Below are 16,062 nucleotides of genomic sequence, written 5' to 3' on the forward strand. Positions count from 1 at the left end.
TCATGTTGTCTGTGGGTCTTTATTCACAGTGCTGCCTCTTTGACATCAAACCCGAGAAAGCGATTCTATGGCAGAGCAATAGCTCCTGTAAACACTGTTGTTTCACTTTTTACCTTGGTCAAATACATGCTTTTTAACTTGCTGCCTCCTGCCACATACAGAAACCCAGGTGGTACTCTAAATTGATAGTGGGTAGATTTCTTTAGTTCATGTACTATCCTTGGGTATCACAGATGTGGGATGCAAAGGAGCCAGGGTTTCTATTTTGAGAGTCTAGAGCACCTCTGCTAAGGGCTCCCCAGAAGTCTGTTTCATTTAATGTGAAATCCCTGTGCATCAAAACCTATATATTTCTTTAAGAATGGAAGTAGCCTCCCTGCTGGGCCAGCTATTAACTGATTAGTGTTAATAAGAAACTAATCCAAATGCATAGTTATTATCTGAGTAATCCATGTCTGTCTTGGCATCTGCACATGGTGTCTGGTTTGAAGGCTTCTGCTTTAGAAAAACAACTTTTAAAAACAATTAAAAAAATTCCATAAGAAACAAAAATGTGAATTGCCTGGTATTGGAACTGATGAGCATTTTAGAGTAATAATTACCTTTGGCTCCTTGTCCTGTACGTTGTTTACTAACATGTTATCTGATACTCAGAAGCAAATTTCTTTTGAATTAACATCCTTCACAAGAGCCTGTTGTTTCAATGAATTGTGATTCTAGTCTGCAATCAGAGAAGTATTAGGATAATTTTATTTGGGTCATTTCTTGTCTCTCTTTCAGGACCTTAAAAAAAAATCTTCATAGAGCAATTACATTTTCCAGAGCAGAACATAACTGAGCAAAATCTTTTCACTTATTCTTTTCTACAATTGAACATTTATGAATAAACACATACAAACTGAAGAGAAACCAAAGAACATCTCTGGGTCAACTTCCATAAGTTTTTTCTTATTGGTCAAATGGAAGGCTACCTACTGGAGACAGGTAGAGTCTGTTATAACAAGCCCATTAATAGCTCAAGGTTATAGTGCTACTACTGGGGGTAGGATTTGTTTGTGGTTAAATCTGCATGGACAAGGGGAGTTGCATGTTTTGAAGAGGGTTCAAGTTCTGTTGGCTATCAACAGGGTGTGGGGCAGGAGAGCTAAGCTACTATTTAACTATTACTTTTGTAACTTTAGCGTCAGGGACTCCTTGAGAGCTCTGAACGGTGATTTCTCTTTTTTTTTTTTTTTTATTATGAAAATACTACGAAAGGCTTGGGTAGATGAGATGCTGACTCTGAGTTACCAAAAGGATGTTCTGACTACAAGTCCAGAGAGGCACATTTGTCAGATTAGCACCGGTGTTGGTAATGTCCTCGTGTACTTGTGCTGCTATCACTCTTGGGATTAGAAGAATTTTGTAAACTGTAATTGGAGGCCCTGATGATGGGATACAATAGCATTTAGCTCCTAATACATATGTGCATGGAATGCCTTCCTTGCATCCATGCCATATTTTAGCCAACTGAAGGCAGGGGAAAATCTCCCATTGATTCAGTGGGCTTTTTGGTACATGCCCCAAGTGAGCTGTGTGTTCTACATGGAACACAGACCTTGTGCCCACTTCCTTGAATGGGGTTTTACTAATGAACAGCTTGGGAGCAAAAGAGTATTTTACAGCAGGAAAAGCAATAGCTTAATTCCTTGCTGCCTTTGATAGCCTGAGGAATCTTGAATGATTTGAAGCTTACAGTTGAGTAAATGTGATCCTGAGGCTAACCCAATAAACCTGAAAGAAAAGGAGTACTTGTGGCACCTTAGAGACTAACCAATTTATTTGAGCATAAGCTTTCGTGAGCTACAGCTCACTTCATTGGATGCATACCGTGGAAACTGCAGTAGACATTATATACACAGAGACCATGAAACAATACCTCCTTCCACCCCACTCTCCTGCTGGTAATAGCTTATCCAAAGTGACCACTCTCCTTACAATGTGTATGAAAATCAAGGTGGGCCATTTCCAGCGCAAATCCAGGTTTCCCCCCCCCCCCCCCAAACACACACACACAAACTCACTCTCCTGCTGGTAGCAGGAGTGAGTTTGTGTGTGTGGTTTTTGGAAAATGGGGGGGTGGGGTGAGAAAATCTGGATTTGTGCTGGAAATGGCCCAACTTGATTATCATACACATTGTAAGGAGAGTGGTCACTTTGGATAAGCTATTACCAGCAGGAGAGTGGGGTGGGAGGAGGTATTGTTTCATGGTCTCTGTGTATATAATGTCTTCTGCAGTTTCCACGGTATGCATCCGATGAAGTGAGCTGTAGCTCACGAAAGCTTATGCTCAAATAAATGGGTTAGTCTCTAAGGTGCCACAAGTACTCCCTTTCTTTTTGCGAATACAGACTAACGCGGCTGTTACTCTGAAACCTGTAAGGAGAGTGATCACCAGCAGGAGAGCTTGGGTGGGGGCGGATGGGACACCTTTTGTAGTGATAATCAAGTTGGGCCATTTCCAGCAGTTGACAAGAACGTCTGAGGAACAGTGGGGGTTGGTGGGGGGAATAAACATGGGGAAATAGTTTTACTTTGTGTAATGACTCAACCACTCCCAGTCTCTATTCAAGCCTAAGTTAATTGTATCCATATTTATTCCCCCTCCCCCCCACTGTTCCTCAGATGTTCTTGTCAACTGCTGGAAATGGCCCACCTTGATTATCCCTACAAAAGGTCGTCCCCCTACCCCTACCCCTGCTCTCCTGCTGGTAATAGCTCACCTTAAGTGATCACTCTGGTTACAGTGTGTATGGTAACACCCATTGTTTCATGTTCTCTATGTATATAAATCTCCCCACTGTATTTTCCACTGAATGCATCGGATGAAGTGAGCTGTAGCTCACGAAAGCTTATGCTCAAATAAATTTGTTAGTCTCTAAGGTGCCACAAGTCCTCCTTTTCTTTTTGCGAATACAGACTAACACGGCTGCTACTCTGAAACCAATAAACCTGTTCACTGGTGTCTGTTTACGTCTAACATGTGCGTTGGGGAGAGTGGAGGAACCTTAATTCTGAGTTTTGGCATTGTACTTCTATCATCATCTTTAATAGGAAAAGTATTTATGCCGAGCCTGAAATATACACTCCTGATTTTTATTCTCATCATTCCTGTTAAAAACTTTCTCCGAACCTGATCAGTTGTAGGCCTGGAACCACGTTAGAGAGCAAAAGATGCCACGTCAGTTTCTTTGAACAGAGCAGTGCCTGGCAGTGACTCTGACTGTTAGGCCAGTGCTGAAATACAGAAGCTGGTGAATCTGGCTTACATTCTTAAAAGCACCTTTAATACTGAGCTTGACCCTGGTATCAGAGTGGAGTCCTCTACCCACAGAACAGAGGTAGCAATGCATGCTGCTTCAGTGTGCCTCGACTCTGCCCAGTCAGGCTTACTTCTGTGTGTGACAAGATAGCTCAGTTCCCATGCTGACACCGTCTTGTACCGCTCTGCTGCTGGCACCAGGAGTACCAGTTTTCAATGGTTTTCTGTAACATGGTGGTTTGTCCAATAGGAGTGAGACTGTGGAAGCAGTAACACTAGTTAGTGACTAACAGCCAGCAGATGTTCACTCTCCATTCATTCCTAGCTCTGTCTAGTTTGGAACTAGGCTACTGTTCTCAGACTTTGTTTCATCATTCCCTACCTAAGTCAACTAGTCCCCCAACTACTTGAGGTTTTACCTCTCACTTACCTGCCTTGCTGTTACAATTCCTTAGTGTCCCTGGTTTGCAGTATGCTGAATATATTCCTTCTCCAAGATACTAGCTCATATCAATGCTGGTAAATCCTCTCAGAATTAAATGAACACATTGACTCCCAATGCCTGTTGTTTTACTGCCTTTGACAAATCCTTTGTATGACTGTACCGTTCATCTCCACCGTGCACAGCCTACAGTGCGCCAGAGTTTGTCTGCTAGCAAACTTCCTGCCAGACATCAGTAGTTACTTATTGACAAGATTATAGGTTATGAGGAGCCTGGGGGGAGTTGTGCTTTAAAATGATACCGGGATGTGAAGAGAAATAAACACGGGGAAAAATGCCAGATACAGTAGTTGGGTGGGGACGCGGAGCAACCTTTTTCTTTTGCTGGGAAAGTCTCCGCTGTATAAAAAACATCTTTCATGTTCAGGACCATTGTAAGCCAAAAGATCAAAGATGTCTCCTGAAAGAGCCTGCCCAGATTACAAAGTGGGCTATGTCAGGAGACGCAGTTATGACACAGCTAAATCATTTGGCCTCCATTTCTCCATCTGTAAAATAAAGATAATTTTCCATGCCTGCAGAGCAGGTTACAACACTTAATATTTATGAAGTGCTTTGAACGCTTCTGTTATGAGGTGCTGTAATAATGCAATAACTTTCTGAATAGTAAAAAGAAAAGGAGTACTTGTGGCACCTTAGAGACTAACCAATTTCTGAATAGTAGAAAAGCTATACACTAATACCCCTCCCTTGCTTTTGCCATCATAAGCCACTGAATAGATTGCCTTCTGAGTTAAGAGACAATGTGATGTAAGTTAAAATCCTCAATGGAGGGGACTACATCCTGGCCTTGCAGAGAGAAGGACTCTGATTAAATAGGTGGCTTCCATCTCTAACTGCTATTTATCATCATAAAACAAACACTGCCTCTTATCATAGCTTCCCACAAACTACTCCCCCTCCTGATAGGAATGGGGATTATTTCCTTCAGAAAGCTTGACAGGGATGCACGTTTCTACAGATGTAGACAGCTGTATATGCTAAACATTTTCAAGAAATCGGAGGCCCATCCAGTGCATGGTATGTGGTTTTCATGTGTGTGATTTTTATATTCTTCTCCTCCTCGGGTCATAAATATAGTCGGAACGTTGTAATCTATCGAAATGCAGATCTCTATGCATCTGCTCTTAATTTCTTGAATCATTCTGTTTTCTCCCCACTCCATGTGCCTAAATGAAGATGATGTACAGCTCATCACACACTTCAGTTCCTCTCCATAAATAAACCCTTCTTATAAACCAAATGGGAAAGGCCACAGTAGCATCTAGTTCTGGAAGAGTTACTTGTGAAAATCCTGTTTTGATGACTAGGGAAAATATTCCACACTGTCTGTGTGAATGCAGAGCAAAGAGAGGAAACTCTCTCCATCAGTGCAGAGCTGGTCAGTGGTGGTTTAGCTTGGATCATAGATGAATTTGTTTGGGCAATGTGGAGGCGGGGAGAGGGTAAATACAGACATACTCTCAAAGGGGAAACCTGGAGGTTGTATTGTGAAATCAATTAGTGGTGGTATTCCGTGTCCTCTCCTGCCGCTCCCACAACACTGGAGAGCCCTTATCATTGTCAGCAGTCGGATGCGGTGGTGCTAGGGCTGTATAAATGCCAGTAGGTTATTGACTTGTAGGAAGGCTTATGCGAGGGTTTAGCCTCTTGATGGAATGTTCCACTGTATGGCTCCACCTGGGTAGTTCCCATCTTCTCTTACAAACAGTGTAGTCCTAAACAAATTGTCAGTATGGCAGACTCCAAGGTGTGTGGGGCCATGCAGGGGTGAGGATTTACTTGTGATGTTGGTGCCAGAACAGTTTCATCTGGCATGGCAGACCTCACACCTGTCTCATTCATAACATGGTGCCCTTGTTCAGTGGAAAGAAAAGGAGTACTTGTGGCACCTTAGAGACTAACCAATTTATTTGAGTATGAGCTTTCGTGAGCTACAGCTCACTTCATCGGATGCATACCGTGGAAACTGCAGACGACATTATATACACACCGAGATCATGAAACAATACCTCCTCCCACCCCACTGTCCTGCTGGTAATAGCTTATCTAAAGTGATCATCAAGTTGGGCCACTCCAGGAGTGAGTTTGTGTGTGTGTGGGGGGGGGGGGGTGGAGGGTGAGAAAACCTGGATTTGTGCTAGAAATGGCCCAACTTGATGATCACTTTAGATAAGCTATTACCAGCAGGACAGTGGGGTGGGAGGAGGTATTGTTTCATGATCTCTGTGTGTATATAATGTCGTCTGCAGTTTCCACGGTATGCATCCGATGAAGTGAGCTGTAGCTCACGAAAGCTCATGCTCAAATAAATTGGTTAGTCTCTAAGGTGCCACAAGTACTCCTTTTCTTTTTGCGAATACAGACTAACACGGCTGTTACTCTGAAACTTGTTCAGTGGATTTATCTGCTACCATTGGGGATGGCTTTTAGACTCTCAAGGCAAGATCCTCACCTGTTAAATTGGTCCATTGACTTAAATGGAAATAGGTAGATTTGCACCAGCTACGATCCTCGCCCTTTTTAGCAATGAATTTGGAATGCTGGGAGTGTAAATGCATTCCTTCCTTGGGTGCTTGCAAGGAATAGAAACATGGAAGCAAGGGAATTCAAGCATGTGGGGCAAATCCATCCAGATGCACAAGGGCCATGCAAGCTCTTCCATGATGATTAGACCCCATATTGGCTACATGGACATATGGGGGACTCTGCACCCTTTGGACACTCAAGACGGGGTTTCTGTTCTAGTTCTAAGTAAACTGGTGTCAGGGTGGGGTCATGGGATCTGTGATTTAAACACCTCCTGTGATAAATAAAGCTGGGGGGATAGCTCCCTTTGATGGATAGCCAGCCAGCCAGTTAGCTGTAAAATCCCCCTTGGTAGCTGTTCTTTACTTGCTTTACCTGTAAAGGGTTAAAAAGTCCCCTAGGTAAAGGGGAGGGGAGAGAAAAAAAAGTGGACACCTGACCAAAAGAGCCAATGGGAAAATAAAAACTTTCCCTTTGTCTGTCTGTTCTCTGGGCTGCAGGGGCAGAGCACAAGTTCTGTGTAAGGCTTGAACCAGGTATGAAAATGCATCAGATCATGCCTAGAATTACTTATTTGGAACCCCCCAAATATGTAAGTAAATGTGATTAGGTTTATTTTCTTTATTTTGGCTTGTGGATCACCTCTGTGCTTATCCTAGATGCTTTTGTTTGCTTGTAACCTTTAAGCTGAATCCCCAAGAAAGCTGTTTTGGATGCTTAATTTTTGTAATTGTTTCTTTTAAGATCTAACAAAAAGCCTGAGTTCCAGATATATTTTTCCCTTTTTTGTTTTTAATAAAATTTACCCTTTTTTAAGAACAGGATTGGATTTTTGGTGTCCTAAGTGGTTTGTGCATGTTGTTTGATTAGTTGATAGCCACAGCTAATTTCCTTTATTTTCTTTCTCAGCTCTTCCCCCAGAGGGGTATGTGAAAGGGCTTGGTGGTACCCCACAGGGAGGAATTCCCAAGTGCTCCTTACTGGGTTCAAAGGGTTTTTTTGCATTTGCGTAGTGGCAGTTGTAACCTTGGGAGTTTAATACAAGTCTGGCGTGGCAAGTGTTAATTTTTAAAATCCTTGGGAGGCCCCCACTTCTGCACTTGGAGTGGCAGAGTGGGGATTCAGCCTTGACACCTCCCGTGGTCCCAACATCCTGCACAAGTGGTGTGGAAGATGGAGTAGCATTTGTGGTGAGCTGTGTTGGCTTCAAGCCATACGCTACCTCGTCACCTTCATAAAGCCAGGTTTCTGGAACTCTGCATGTGGGGGAAGTAGATTACACCCAGGGATGTGAGAAGATTCCTCTCGGAGTCTAAATTAGTGAGGTGCCACTTCTAGTTTTGGAACAGCTGTAGGCAGCCAGTTTTGGCAAGATCTGGTGTCCCTTAAGATTCTGTATCAAGTTTCTTCAAGCTGTTAGTTAATGCTCTCAGACGTGTACCCCCAAAAGTCAGAGAAATTTGGAAGTTTGTGTTTACGCTCTCTTCTCGTGCAATCCTAGATTTTTAAAGGTGACTAGAGGCTTTCGGGGAAAAGACAGCACACGGAGAAGGGGTAGAAAACAAAAGTTTGGTGGGATCAGATTTGATTTAGCCTGGATGGAGACTACCATATGCTTGTTCCGCTCAAATGAGCAGACCCATGTGAAATTCTGATAGCCTCTTTGGAAAGATGTGGACTTGAAACCCTGCAACAGTGGGGATGATGGTGACTCTGCAGTTAAAGCTTTTGTTGTTGCAGCTTAATAGCAGACTATTTGACATCACCCTGTGTCAGGTGGACCAGTGTTATTCCTCTTTTTTGTAGAGGGGGAAACTGGCAGAGGCAGGCTGTCATAGCCTGGATTAGCGCTTGGGAATTGCTACCTTCCAGTTCTGTGCGCCTGCTACTAGAACAGTCTTTTTTGTGACCTGCCTCTGAATAAATAGGCCAACGTTGAAGGCCCGATTGAGTGTCCGGAAAAGGAAGATGAAGTGTTAGTTTGCAGTGCTTGCGATTCTTTGCAAATTAGGTCCTTTCCTTTCCTGAACTGTAGGAGCCAGCGTAGGGCTGTGGGAAATACTCACATCAAACTAGAAACCCACTTGAACTGAGCCATTGGTTCAAGGTCAGGCTGCCTCTGTGAAACTGTGACAAGAAGGGTGAGGTTGTTAGTATGACAAGAAGCTGGCAAACCTCCTTTTTCCCCTTCCAAATCTGCCCCTCCACCACCATCTTTCCTCTCCCAACCCTTCTCCCCCCAGGAATTCCAGTTGGGTTATATTCTGCTTTATCTAAAATCCCTCTGCAGTTATAATTGGATACCTTTTTGTTGTGTCCTCCTGTGTGCTCTTCAGAGGTTGCTACATTCCACCCTAGAGGTAGCTGCATTTCTGTGTGTGTGTGTGAGAGAGAAAGAGACGCTGATTATGTTAAAATGAGGGTTAAAATATTATAGGTGAATAATTGATGAAAGCCTGGTTCATTTAGTTACGTGCACAAAAGCTTTCAAAATGCCCCAAACAAATCTTGCTTGCTTGCCAAAAATCCTTACAGACCTGTATGTTGTGGGTCAGCTCCATCTAAAACGTTGCCATTCACTCTTTTCTCCATGGTGCTTCTGAGAAGGGAACTAACAGAGACATGTTTGCAGCGGCTAGCGTTCTAAAGCTGGCTCAGTCGCTTTGTGATAAGATCTGTGCTGTGTAAACTGCTTTTATGGTTTTTGTTTTAATAGAAAATGCATATGAAAGTGCTAATAAAAGCTGAACAGGAAGGCCAGAGGGCTTTACTGTGAACTGAACTGATAAGATGGAGCAGTCAAAAGTCCCACGACTCGACTGATGCCAAAGCAGGGTCTCAACCTGGGCCAGCACATCCCCCACAGATCATTCAGCCACTTTAAAATGGCGGTTCTCTATTTCTCCCATACCTTGGCTCAATATTCAGCCACTCAGGTGGGATCACCAGATGCATTATACCGCAGGGGTTCTCAGGACAAATTTTTGGGTGGACTCAGAGTGTGGCCACCAACTCTTGCTGGTGGCTGCTCTCATATTTTTTCCTAAAATACTTGATTAGCTTTATGAAAAACAAATAAATATACACACATACACTTCCAAATCATTGTAATTTATGTATTGCTAGCTAGTAAGTCTGTTGTGAAAAGTGATATTAACAAACATACAAGTATCACTTTACTGAGCCCTGGCAAGCCTGGGGTCAAATTAAACCCTGGATAAGGGTTGGGGGGAGGCAGCAGGGGCTAGGGGCAACAGGGTGGGTGGGTGGCCAGGGGAAGCAGTGCGGGGGGGGGGGGCTGGAGAAGTTAAGTAACATGCCAAGGGTTGCATGACTAGTCAGTGGCAGGCCCAAAGAATTGAAGTCTGGGTTGCCTGACTCCTACTTCTCTGTTCTAACCTCTAGATATGGTGTGCTCCATTGCTAACTGTTCAGGGAGGCTTATAGTATGGTAGTTAGCCCTGGCAATGGGTCAGGTTGTCTTTCCCTTACTTGTTTGAGTAATTGTTATGCAGAACACTCCATTGGTGACTTAGATTGGGTCTACTTGTACAGCGGTGTGTAGAGTACAGATACTGCACCTCAAGCTAGCTCAGGTATAAATAGCCATGTAGACAGTAAGGTACTGCTTAGGTTAGTAGAGTAGAGACAGGCCAGAACCTTAAGGTATGTACCCGACATGGCTTTCTTCATGCCCAACTAGTGCCTCCCATGTATGTCTACACTGATGTTTGTTTAGCAGCGTTGTGTCCTGCTGCTTCCCCGTTGCCTTCCCATGCCAGAGCCTTTCAGTGCGATGTATAGAGTATCAGTTTAAGGCCTTGTCTACACTTGGGGCGGCATGTGCTCTATGTGCCTCCCCAAGTGTAGACAAGGTCTTAAACTGATACCATACAGTGCCCAAAAGTAACTCTCTCCTGAACTTGCTTCAGTCTTTTCATGTGGATTCTGGGTAAAGCTCTATGGCCTGTGTTATGCAAGAGTTCAGATTAGATGTCCTTTAATAGTCCCCTTTGGCCGTAAAAATCTATGAATCTGTCAAACACTGCTAAAGAAGTTTTAAAGCTACATCCTGGCATCAGGCTTTTGTCTTATTCCCCAGGGATGGCACTTGGGTTTCCTGTTAATCACAGCTCGATTTACCTCCAGCTTCCATCTGAGTCCTCTCTGCATATGCCCCTCCTCTGCAGAAGACTATTCTCTTTGTTTGGAGAGCAGGACCTTTTGTTACACATTCTCATTGCTTATAAACTGAGGAAAGACCAAAGAAATTAAGACTGATTAAGCTTCCACCTTCCTTCCTTCCTTCTCTGGAGCGCCTTGCTTTGGAGGTCTATGGGGAAAGGCAGCTGAATCTAGAAGAAACCATCCCCCTAAGTTTAAAAAAAAAAAACCCATAAAATAAAAGCACAAAACTTGGAAATCAGTTGCTTTTTTGTGTGTTTTTTCTCTCTCTCTCTCCACCTCCCACCTAATAATATGAAGACTTAGTCTCTTTGATACACACCTATCACTAACTTAAAAGTTCCTCTTTGTTTCCTTTTGCAGCCAGCTCATAATTCACTTTTGCTTGTAGAGAGAATGCTTGTAGATGGGAAGTTTTTTTAAAACTCTGGGTAATTTAAATTGTAGGCCAAGTAAGTTGAACTGTCCTACTTTGGTCTTTTTATGCCTGAAAAGAATTGTGTCCCTTGTGAATGGAGACTTACAAGAGAGAACAATCTGGGCCAAAAGGAGAAAATGCTGCTTGCTTGCTTTAAAATTGGTTTATTTAGTACCTGTCCATACTGAGCACTTAATAAAATATAGACCAAGGACCAAATTGTCAGAGCTGCACACACAAAAATGTTTAGCCAATAGCAAATACCTAACTTGTATATGCAGTGAACATAGTTGTATGCATAGCTTAATATTTCTTTCTGTGCAGCTGAGACAGTTGGGTCTTTGAATGCACTGTTACCATGATTGCATGTGCATGCACATATGTGCACCATTGCAACTGCAATCTGAAAATCTGGCCTGTATGCCATTTATATGATTGAAACAAAATAGTCTAAAACCATAAATTAACCAAAAGTTAATTTCAATAACTCATAAAATGGGCCAAGGATGACTTTTTCAAGTTTGCTGTGGCATTTACAGCTCTACGTGGAAGAATGAAACAATTCATTCATTTCTGGGTCTGTAAATTACGTGCAGGTTTAACTGATTGTGTAATGTCACTTGCAAACAAGGAGTTGCTAGCTTTCATTAGCTGTTAATTGCAAATGGCCCCTGCTTTGGTTCCAAGCAGGTGATTCCTGAATCCTGAGAAAAGGTTTCCTTCCTTCCTCAGACAGCATCCTTCAGCAGCTAAACTGATCCTGCTTGTTCTCAGTAGTCAGCTTACTGGGGTGTCAAGGTTCCTCCCCCACTCTGAACTCTAGGGTACAGATGTGGGGACCTGCATGAAAAACCTCCTAAGCTTATCTTTACCAGCTTAGGTCAAAACTTCCCCAAGGTACAAAATATTCCACCCGTTGTCCTTGGACTGGCCGCTACCACCACCAAACTAATACTGGTTACTGGGGAAGAGCTGTTTGGACGCGTCCTTCCCCCCAAAATACTTCCCAAAACCTTGCACCCCACTTCCTGGACAAGGTTTGGTAAAAAGCCTCACCAATTTGCCTAGGTGACTACAGACCCAGACCCTTGGATCTTAAGAACAATGAACAATCCTCCCAACACTTGCACCCCCCCTTTCCTGGGAAATGTTGGATAAAAAGCCTCACCAATTTGCATAGGTGACCACAGACCCAAACCCTTGGATCTGAGAACAATGAAAAAGCATTCAGTTTTTTACAAGAAGACTTTTAATAAAAAATAGAAGTAAATAGAAATAAAGAAATCCCCCCTGTAAAATCAGGATGGTAGATATCTTACAGGGTAATTAGATTCAAAAACATAGAGAACCCCTCTAGGCAAAACCTTAAGTTACAAAAAAATACAGACAGAAATAGTTATTCTATTCAGCACAATTCTTTTCTCAGCCATTTAAAGAAATCATAATCTAACACATACCTAGCTAGATTACTTACTAAAAGTTCTAAGACTCCATTCCTGGTCTATCCCCGACAAAGACCAGCATATAGACAGACACAGACCCTTTGTTTCTCTCCCTCCTCCCAGCTTTTGAAAGTATCTTGTCTCCTCATTGGTCATTTTGGTCAGGTGCCAGCGAGGTTACCTTTAGCTTCTTAACCCTTTACAGGTGAGAGGAGCTTTCCCCTGGCCAGGAGGGATTTCAAAGGGGTTTACCCTTCCCTTTATATTTATGACATGGGGTCTTGTCAGAAAGTGAAGAGAAGGCAAGAGGCAGAATGAAGAGGAATCTTCAGTTCTCCCTCTTCCTGCCCATACTGGTGGAATTCCTGCCGACTCTCCCTAAGGTGTGGGGAGAGAGACTGTAGTAAATAAGCTTAACATGCATGTGTGTGGGGGATGGGGAGGGTGGTCTGTTTCAGTTCACGTTTCATTCTTATAAACTTCTATTCCGTACCTGTCTCCTGCGAAAGCAGCCCTGAGCTTCAAAATGACTCTCGGCTCAATGAAAAATGTATCTCTCTGGCTTCTGCTTGTGTTTCTCTCATAGGTTTTGAGCACACTCTATTTTAAATGTGGAGTCTGCTGCTGAGCTGCAGCCTCCTTTCTACCCACTGCTGCATGGGAGATTAAGTTTCTGTGAGCACAGGCTCATTTGCTAACCAAAGGAAATCATCCTCTCTTTACGGAAGTTTTTCTCAAACAATAAAGAATCTGACAATTTTTCTGAGTTCATTTTGTGGCTCTACAGTGCATTTCATCCAAACATCTCACAGGGATTTACAAAAAATACCAAGGCCTTTCAGCACATTGCGGATGGTTAAATGGAGGGTGGTGCACAGAGGAGCTATGGGCCCAAGGTGTCAGAGTTGGGAATACAACCCAGAAATCTTGGTTCCCAGCTCTTGCTGCACAAGGAGATCACTCTCCAGGACTTAGCAAGTTTGTTGTTTTTGGGAAGTGTAGAATTTTGTCTCTTAAAATGTCAGGGAAATGAGTCATGTCTTGTGGGTTACTCAGTTCTGATCTGCTATTTGAACCCAGTCAATAGTCCTATTCATCCTATAATAGATTTTCTGTCCCTCTGGCAAACATTTTGTCACATTTAATCCTCTTTGTGTGTGAAATAAGACATTTGATGATTCATTGTCCAAAACACAGTACAACATGCTCTGGCTAGGGCAAAAGATTGACTAGGAACCAAGGCAAATCCTGGTTCTTATTCCAGTTGAGCACTAACTCATCATGCTGTCTTGGGCAGGCAGCTCACTTCATTTTTCTTGTGCCTCAGTCCATTTGGGAAGCTTCCATTTTCACCACAATTCCTACTCTTTACCCAATGTGTCTGAGCTTAGCTTTCCTTAAGAAACAAATTGTGGAATAAAAATTGTGTTCTGGGGACGTGAGGGGGATAAATGAGGGTACATTACAGGTGGGACAGTCCTTGCGTCCTAGCAGAGCCCTGCTGTGTTTAAATGAAATTAAGATGTCTTTTCAGGACACCATACTTAACCAAGAATGCTTTAAAAAAAAAAATGGGTTAGATTTTTTTTTTTAAGCATGAGACATTGCATCCTTGCTCAAATGCAGATATTGGACAACAGTTCAGAAAGACTATCTGGGCAGTGATTGCCTCTCCTCTTTTCTCTGTGAGGGTGGAGGGTTCTTGGTGAGTCTTTTCAGCTTTATACACCATCTTCCCTCCAGATGAACTGAACTCTTGGGGAAGGAATGCCTCATCAGTGCTATTTGGCTTTCTGAACACTGATTTCCTTTGTGCTGCTGGAGCTCTTAGGTGAAGATAGAGGGAAATGAACTCCCAACACCAGACAGGGCTTGTGATGGACTAGCCGGCCTCATTCAGATCTAGGAGCAAGATCTCTTGGTAAAACTGCAAGAATTACATATAGAAATGGCTGTAGCCACATAGAAATGTCATAACCAAACCCAATAGGACTGTGGTCTCGATAAACTATATTTAATCTGACCATTAATTCTGTAATTTATGAATGTGTGTAATGAAACCAATCCCTATCTGCATATTTAGCTGACAGTGAGATGCCACATATGTGATATCACTGATGGAACTCGGGACATCTTGTTCCAGGGAAACACAAGCCCCTACCACCTAAGCTGAGGGGGGAGAAAGAGAATCCATTATCTGTAGCATATAAACTCCACCAAAAGCTGACATCCTCTCCTGTAGAGGGGAATGGAGATGCACACAGGCTAGCAGAGTTGTACTGGTACCAGGGACACCAGACTTCCTAAGCTCTTGTTGGCAAAAGTCTCATTTGCTGTAAGCAGGAGTCTTCTCTCAGCACAGGTATATAGTGTGTGACCCACTTATCTTTCTGGTGAGTGCCAGATTTATTTGCAACTTGCCAGCTGGTCGTGCTCTGCATGTGCACAGCTTGGGTCATGCAATGACTCTCAGGAAGTTCTGTGGCTTTTTCTTAACACGTGTCACCACTGCCCTCCCAGGAGATGTTATGGAATCTTAAACCTGCTCATGCATTTTATTGTCCCCTTGCACTGTCTGTCCATCCTACAGAGGGTAAGAAAGTAAGTTCAGTGAGAGTCTAGGGCAGTGGTTCTCAAACTAGGGGCGCCGCTTGTTCAGGGAAAGCCCTTGGCAGGCTGGGCTGGTTTGTTTACCTGCTGCGTCCGCAGGTTCGGCCGATCGTGGCTCCCACTGGCTGCGGTTTGCCGCTCAGGCCAATGGGGGCTGCGGGAAGGGTGACCAGCACATCCCTCGGCCCGCGCCGCTTCCCACAGCCCCCATTGGCCTGGAGTCGCGAACCGCGGCCAGTGGGAGCCGCGATCAGCTGAACCTGCGGACGCAACAGGTAAACAAACTGGCCCGGCCTGCCAGGGGCTTTCCCTGAACAAGCGGTGCCCCTAGTTTGAGAACCACTGGTCTAGGGCATTCCACACCTTTTGAGGACTGGGCCTCAATACTATAGGTTCAACTTCTATATAGTAGCTCTAGGACCAGTACGAACAGGAACTTAGACAGGATGTGGACTCCCGAGCTTGAGACAGACAGGAGTATATGGCTCCTTAACCGGGGCAGTTTGAGAGCTCTATAGAGTTAATGCTGAGTGTCTGTGTTCATTTCGTGTCTGTTTCTGTAGAAGTTCGTTTCATCTGAATACAAATCTGTATTGTCTTCCTCCCAATTAGCATCAGATTCTTTTTCTATTCCCTTTGCCCAAGGGCTCATTCCTCAGCTTGTGGTGTTTGGGACTGTCAGTATGTCTCTATAGGTGGCATCTGGCTGTAGAGGCTCCAGTTTATGTAGCAGACAGAGATGCTTGGGTCTCTGTAAGAGCCACTACAAGAGGTGTAAGACCTTGCATCCCTTTTTGACTCCTCACTTAACCCCAACTTGATGATCACTTTAGATAAGCTATTACCAGCAGGACAGTGGGGTGGGAGGAGGTATTGTTTCATGGTCTCTGTGTGTATATAATGTCTTCTGCAGTTTCCACGGTATGCATCCGATGAAGTGAGCTGTAGCTCATGAAAGCTCATGCTCAAATAAATTGGTTAGTCTCTAAGGTGCCACAAGTACTCCTTTTCTTTTTGCAAATACAGACTAACACGGTTGTTACTCTGAAACCTGTCACTTAACCTTGTCTCCCT

At 43.6% G+C, this 16,062-nt stretch overlaps 1 protein-coding gene and 1 long non-coding RNA gene across 2 annotated transcripts in view; one reads left to right on the forward strand and one right to left on the reverse strand.

Moving 5' to 3' along the window:
* ARHGAP26 (Rho GTPase activating protein 26) overlaps positions 1-16,062 on the forward strand; it is a 305,883-nt gene that overhangs the window by 35,894 nt on the left and 253,927 nt on the right. The window lies entirely within an intron of this gene.
* On the reverse strand, positions 3,306-3,925 carry LOC311524510. Its single transcript, XR_014712573.1, has 2 exons — positions 3,733-3,925; positions 3,306-3,560 (listed from the first exon to the last, which is right to left on the reverse strand). It is a non-coding gene; the product is annotated as an uncharacterized lncRNA (long non-coding RNA).

The sequence above is a fragment of the Lepidochelys olivacea genome, assembly GCF_965140295.1.
Source record: "Lepidochelys olivacea isolate rLepOli2 genome assembly, chromosome: 8".
NCBI classification, from domain to species: domain Eukaryota; kingdom Metazoa; phylum Chordata; order Testudines; family Cheloniidae; genus Lepidochelys; species Lepidochelys olivacea.